Below are 7,226 nucleotides of genomic sequence, written 5' to 3'. Positions count from 1 at the left end.
ATTACAGGAGGCTGTGTGAACCCAGGGGGCTCCATACCAGGAGGTTCAAATCCCAGTTCAGCCACTGACTCCCTGTGTGTGTGTGTGTGTGTGTGTGTGCGTGTGTGTGTGTGTGAGACCCTGAGCGAGTCGCTTCACCTCCTTGTGCTCCGTCCTTTGGGTGAGACGTCAAACAAACGAGCTCCTATTGGAAGTGACTCTGCAGCAGCAGCAGCAGCAGTTGTTGATGATGCAGAGTTCACCCTCCTAGTCTCTGGAAGTCGCTCTGGGAGATAAAGCCTCCGCTGAACGACTCGTTTAGTAATTTAGTTTTGTGAACTAACCTTTTAATTTCTACATAAGAACATCAGAAAGTTTCCAAACGAGAGGAGGCCCCACTCAGCCCATCTTGTTCGTTTGGTTGTTAGTAGCTTATTGATCCCAGAATCTCATCAAGCAGCTTCTTGAAGGATCCCAGGGTGTCGGCTTCAACAACATTACTGGGGAATTGGTTCCAGACCCTCACGATTCTCTGTGTAAAAAAGTGCCTCCTATTTTCTGTTCTGAATGCCCCTTTATCTAATCTCCATTTGTGACCCCTGGTGCTTTATATAGTGTGTGTGTGAGACAGACAGACAGATAATTATGGGTAATCTCAGATACTTTATATATAGAGAGAGAGAGAGAATTATGGGTAATCTCAGATACTTTATATATATAGAGAGAATTATGGGTAATCTAAGATATTTTTTTGTATAGGGGGGGATTATGGGTAATCTAAGATACTTTATATATATATATAGAGAGAGAGAGAGAATTATGGGTAATCTAAGAGAGATAGATAGATAGATATTTTGCTTCTATTTAGATTAATTTGCATCACAGTCTAGATTAACCCAGGTGTGTCTGTGTGTTTTTGTTTTGTAGGTCAGCCAATGAAATGCAATCTTCACATGCAGGGGGGGAGCGTCATCACTTCAGATCAGCCAATACTGCTGTAAGAGAGAGAGAGAGAGTCTGTGTGTGTCTGTCTGTGTGTGCGTCTGTGTGTGCCTCTGTGTGTGTGTGTGTGTCTGTGTGTGTGTGCCTCTGTGTGTGTGTGCCTCTGCCTGTGTGTGTGTGTGTGTGTCTGTCTGCCTGCCTCTGTGTGTGTCTGTGTGTGTGTGTGTCTGTGTGTGTGTGTGTGTCTGTGTGTGTGTGCCTCTGTGTGTGTGTGCCTCTGCCTGTGTGTGTGTGTGTGTGTCTGTCTGCCTGCCTCTGTGTGTGTCTGTGTGTGTGTGTGTCTGTGTGTGCCTCTGTGTGTGTGTGTGTGTCTGTGTGTGTGTGCCTCTTGTGTGTGTGTGCCTCTGCCTGTGTGTGTGTGTGTGTGTCTGTCTGCCTGCCTCTGTGTGTGTCTGTGTGTGTGTGTGTCTGTGTGTGCCTCTGCCTGTGTGTGTGTGTGTGTGTGTGTGTGTGTGTCTGTCTGTGTGTGTCTGTTTGTGTGTGTGTCTGCCTGCCTCTGTGTGTGTGTGTGTCTGTGTGTGCCTCTGCCTGTGTGTGTGTGTGTGTGTGTGTCTGTCTGTGTGTGTCTGTTTGTGTGTGTGTGTCTGCCTGCCTCTGTGTCTGTCTGTGTGTGTCTCTGTGTCTGTCTCTGGTTTGAGTTAAAATATTATTATTATTATTATTAATAATAATAATAATAATAATATGCTTTTTGCTTTTGTGTATATGTGAGTGTGTCGGGTGTGTGTGGGTGTGTGGGGGGGTGTGTGAGTGTGTCGGGTGTGTGTGTGAGTGTGTCGGGTGTGTGTGGGGGGGTGTGTGAGTGTGGGGGGGTGTGTGGGGGGGTGTGTGAGTGTGTCGGGTGTGTGTGAGTGTGTGGGGGTGTGTGGGGGGGTGTGTGAGTGTGTCGGGTGTGTGTGTGAGTGTGTCGGGTGTGTGTGGGGGGGTGTGTGAGTGTGGGGGGGTGTGTGGGGGGGTGTGTGAGTGTGTCGGGTGTGTGTGTGAGTGTGTCGGGTGTGTGTGGGGGGGTGTGTGAGTGTGGGGGGGTGTGTCGGGTGTCTCCCTCTAATCGTGTTGAGTCTGTTTGATTCTTATGTATTTATCAATGTTATTTATTTAATAATAATAATAACACTACTATATAATAATAATATATATATATAATACTACCTCTAATAATGATCCTTTCCAGTTGATTTGCTTTTGACTTGGACCGATTTGTGAGTAAACTTCCCAATCCCCCCCCCCCCCTCCCCCCCCCCAAAACAATCCAGGAGGCTGAGTGACACCCCGGGCCTCCCGAAGAAAGCCCCCTCGACCGCGGACCTTCGCCAGGGGGTGCCTCGCCCCCCCTCCCGGCCTCAGGGGGAGGTGGACCCCGAGACCATCCTCCGAGCGCTGTTCAAATCATCGGGGACCCCGACAGCGAGCGCGCAGCCCACCGCCTTCCAAATCAAGATCTAACCAGGGGGGGGCGTCGCTGAGTCGCGCGCAGACCGACAGAGACGTCACGCTGTCTCCCAGTCTAAATGTGATCTCACCAGAGAGAGAGACAGACTGGGAGGGGTCTGGTTATAATGGAGCTGCCCCCACCCCACCCCTCCCCCCTCCCAGACTCTCCCGCACAGCCCAATGATGACAGAATTATCCAGGACTATTAAACACGCCACAGAAGCGAATTCAGAAACGCTGAAAGAAATTTCAGGAATTCAACGGCAAACGTTTCCGCTAGAAGTCTCTCTCAGCGTCTTCAGTGTAAATTCAACGGCAAACGTTTCCACTAGAAGTCTCTCTCAGCGTCTTCAGTGTAAATTCAACGGCAAACGTTTCCACTAGAAGTCTCTCTCAGCGTCTTCAGTGTAAATTCAATGGCAAACGTTTCCTCTAGAAGTCTCTCTCAGCGTCTTCAGTGTAAATTCAACGGCAAACGTTTCCACTAGAAGTCTCTCTCAGCGTCTTCAGTGTAAATTCAATGGCAAACGTTTCCACTAGAAGTCTCTCTCAGCGTCTTCAGTGTAAATTCAACGGCAAACGTTTCCACTAGAAGTCTCTCTCAGCGTCTTCAGTGTAAATTCAACGGCAAACGTTTCCACTAGAAGTCTCTCTCAGCGTCTTCAGTGTAAATTCAATGGCAAACGTTTCCGCTAGAAGTCTCTCTCAGCGTCTTCAGTGTAAATTCAATGGCAAACGTTTCCACTAGAAGTCTCTCTCAGCGTCTTCAGTGTAAATTCAACGGCAAACGTTTCCACTAGAAGTCTCTCTCAGCGTCTTCAGTGTAAATTCAATGGCAAACGTTTCCTCTAGAAGTCTCTCTCAGCGTCTTCAGTGTAAATTCAACGGCAAACGTTTCCACTAGAAGTCTCTCTCAGCGTCTTCAGTGTAAATTCAATGGCAAACGTTTCCACTAGAAGTCTCTCTCAGCGTCTTCAGTGTAAATTCAACGGCAAACGTTTCCACTAGAAGTCTCTCTCAGCGTCTTCAGTGTAAATTCAACGGCAAACGTTTCCACTAGAAGTCTCTCTCAGCGTCTTCAGTGTAAATTCAATGGCAAACGTTTCCGCTAGAAGTCTCTCTCAGCGTCTTCAGTGTAAATTCAATGGCAAACGTTTCCACTAGAAGTCTCTCTCAGCGTCTTCAGTGTAAATTCAATGGCAAACGTTTCCGCTAGAAGTCTCTCAGCGTCTTCAGTGTAAATTCAATGGCAAACGTTTCCGCTAGAAGTCTTTGAAGACGCTGAGAAAGACTTCTAGTGGAAACGTTTGCTGTTGAATTGATGAAGTTTATTTTCGTGTTTCTAAACAACTAACAAGGAAATAAACAAACTATCTGTATTTAATTATTCTGTTTGCTTCTCTATCATAACTCTAATGGTTTTTATTTTCTTTCCAAAATACTAAAATGTTTTTTCATGACTTTTATAGTCAGCAAACAAGCCCCTCCCCCTTTTCCTGCAAGTTTGTTTATGATGTCATTTCCTGAGGGGGAGGGGTTAGGGTGATGGGGAGGGGTTTTCTCAGCGATGGTTCAATTAAAAACGATCAAAAAATAAATCATGTTAGATTTGGTTTTTTTTTTGGTTTTGGTTCGTTAACTTTTATTTGGTGAGGGGAAGAAATGACGAGGAAATTAATTTTCTTTGTTTTAGGAAAATAAATGTGTTTCTAGAAAGTCTTGTGTGAATGTGTCATTATTCTATGATGGCAGTAATTATTGGCAGATGCGAGATCTGATTTTTTTCATGCAATATTTCAATCTCAATTTCAGAGGGCTGGATCGCATCGATATCAGGGTCTAGCGCTGTATATTATAAAGACATTTCAGAGGGCTGGATCGCATCGATATCAGGGTCTAGTGCTGTATATTATAAAGACATTTCAGAGGGCTGGATCGCATCAATATCAGGGTCTAGCACTGTATATTATAAAGACATTTCAGAGGGCTGGATCGCATCGATATCAGGGTCTAGTGCTGTATATTATAAAGACATTTCAGAGGGCTGGATCGCATCGATATCAGGGTCTAGCGCTGTATATTATAAAGACATTTCAGAGGGCTGGATCTCATCAATATCAGGGTCTAGCGCTGTGTATTATAAAGACATTTCAGAGGGCTGGATCGCATCAATATCAGGGTCTAGCGCTGTATATTATAAAGACATTTCAGAGGGCTGGATCGCATCAATATCAGGGTCTAGCGCTGTATATTATAAAGACATTTCAGAGGGCTGGATCGCATCAATATCAGGGTCTAGCGCTGTATATTATAAAGACATTTCAGAGGGCTGGATCGCCTCAATATCAGGGTCAAGCGCTGTATATTATAAAGACATTTCAGAGGGCTGGATCGCATCAATATCAGGGTCTAGCGCTGTATATTATAAAGACATTTCAGAGGGCTGGATCGCATCGATATCAGGGTCTAGCGCTGTATATTATAAAGACATTTCAGAGGGCTGGATCGCATCAATATCAGGGTCTAGCGCTGTATATTATAAAGACATTTCAGAGGGCTGGATCGCATCAATATCAGGGTCTAGCGCTGTATATTATAAAGACATTTCAGAGGGCTGGATCGCATCGATATCAGGGTCTAGCGCTGTATATTATAAAGACATTTCAGAGGGCTGGATCGCATCAATATCAGGGTCTAGCGCTGTATATTATAAAGACATTTCAGAGGGCTGGATCGCATCACTATCAGGGTCTAGCGCTGTATATTATAAAGACATTTCAGAGGGCTGGATCTCATCAATATCTGGGTCTAGCGCTGTATATTATAAAGACATTTCAGAGGGCTGGATCGCATCAATATCAGGGTCTAGCGTTGTATATTATAAAGACATTTCAGATGGCTGGATCGCATCACTATCAGGGTCTAGCGCTGTATATTATAAAGACATTTCAGATGGCTGGATCTCATCAATATCTGGGTCTAGCGCTGTATATTATAAAGACATTTCAGAGGGCTGGATCGCATCGATATCAGGGTCTAGCGCTGTATATTATAAAGACATTTCAGAGGGCTGGATCGCATCGATATCAGGGTCTAGTGCTGTATATTATAAAGACATTTCAGAGGGCTGGATCGCATCAATATCAGGGTCTAGCGCTGTATATTATAAAGACATTTCAGAGGGCTGGATCGCATCGATATCAGGGTCTAGTGCTGTATATTATAAAGACATTTCAGAGGGTTGGATCGCATCAATATCAGGGTCTAGCGCTGTATATTATAAAGACATTTCAGAGGGCTGGATCGCATCACTATCAGGGTCTAGCGCTGTATATTATAAAGACATTTCAGAGGGCTGGATCGCATCAATATCAGGGTCTAGCGTTGTATATTATAAAGACATTTCAGAGGGCTGGATCGCATCAATATCAGGATCTAGCGCTGTATATTATAAAGACATTTCAGAGGGCTGGATCGCATCAATATCAGGGTCTAGCGCTGTATATTATAAAGACATTTCAGAGGGCTGGATCGCATCGATATCAGGGTCTAGCGCTGTATATTATAAAGACATTTCAGAGGGCTGGATCGCATCAATATCAGGGTCTAGCGCTGTATATTATAAAGACATTTCAGAGGGCTGGATCTCATCAATATCTGGGTCTAGCGCTGTATATTATAAAGACATTTCAGAGGGCTGGATCGCATCAATATCAGGGTCTAGCGTTGTATATTATAAAGACATTTCAGATGGCTGGATCGCATCACTATCAGGGTCTAGCGCTGTATATTATAAAGACATTTCAGATGGCTGGATCTCATCAATATCTGGGTCTAGCGCTGTATATTATAAAGACATTTCAGAGGGCTGGATCGCATCGATATCAGGGTCTAGCGCTGTATATTATAAAGACATTTCAGAGGGCTGGATCGCATCGATATCAGGGTCTAGCGCTGTATATTATAAAGACATTTCAGAGGGCTGGATCGCATCAATATCAGGGTCTAGCGCTGTATATTATAAATACATTTCAGAGGGCTGGATCGCATCGATATCAGGGTCTAGCGCTGTATATTATAAAGACATTTCAGAGGGCTGGATCGCATCGATATCAGGGTCTAGCGCTGTATATTATAAAGACATTTCAGAGGGCTGGATCGCATCAATATCAGGGTCTAGCGCTGTATATTATAAAGACATTTCAGAGGGCTGGATCGCATCGATATCAGGGTCTAGCGCTGTATATTATAAAGACATTTCAGAGGACTGGATCGCATCAATATCAGGGTCTGGCGCTGTATATTATAAAGACATTTCAGAGGGCTGGATCGCATCAATATCAGGGTCTAGCGCTGTATATTATAAAGACATTTCAGAGGGCTGGATCACATCAATATCAGGGTCTAGCGCTGTATATTATAAAGACATTTCAGAGGGCTGGATCGCATCAATATCAGGGTCTAGCGCTGTATATTATAAAGACATTTCAGAGGGCTGGATCGCATCGATATCAGGGTCTAGCGCTGTATATTATAAAGACATTTCAGAGGGCTGGATCGCATCAATATCAGGGTCTAGTGCTGTATATTATAAAGACATTTCAGAGGGCTGGATCGCATCAATATCAGGGTCTAGTGCTGTATATTATAAAGACATTTCAGAGGGCTGGATCGCATCAATATCAGGGTCTAGCGCTGTATATTATAAAGACATTTCAGAGGGCTGGATCGCATCAATATCAGGGTCTAGCGCTGTATATTATAAAGACATTTCAGAGGGCTGGATCGCATCAATATCTATATTATAAAGACAT

General features: G+C 44.3%; 1 long non-coding RNA gene across 1 annotated transcript; it reads left to right on the top strand.

Moving 5' to 3' along the window:
• Positions 1-58: 58 nt before the first annotated feature.
• LOC131731640 (uncharacterized) lies at positions 59-4,128 on the top strand. The gene is made up of 2 exons (XR_009324946.1): positions 59-976; positions 2,235-4,128. It is a non-coding gene; the product is annotated as an uncharacterized LOC131731640 (long non-coding RNA).
• The last annotated feature ends 3,098 nt before the right edge of the window (positions 4,129-7,226 follow it).

The sequence above is a fragment of the Acipenser ruthenus genome, unplaced genomic scaffold (genome assembly GCF_902713425.1).
Source record: "Acipenser ruthenus unplaced genomic scaffold, fAciRut3.2 maternal haplotype, whole genome shotgun sequence".
NCBI lineage: Eukaryota > Metazoa > Chordata > Actinopteri > Acipenseriformes > Acipenseridae > Acipenser > Acipenser ruthenus.
Note: the sequence above shows the minus strand (reverse complement) of the source record. Positions and strands in the feature narration are given on the sequence as shown.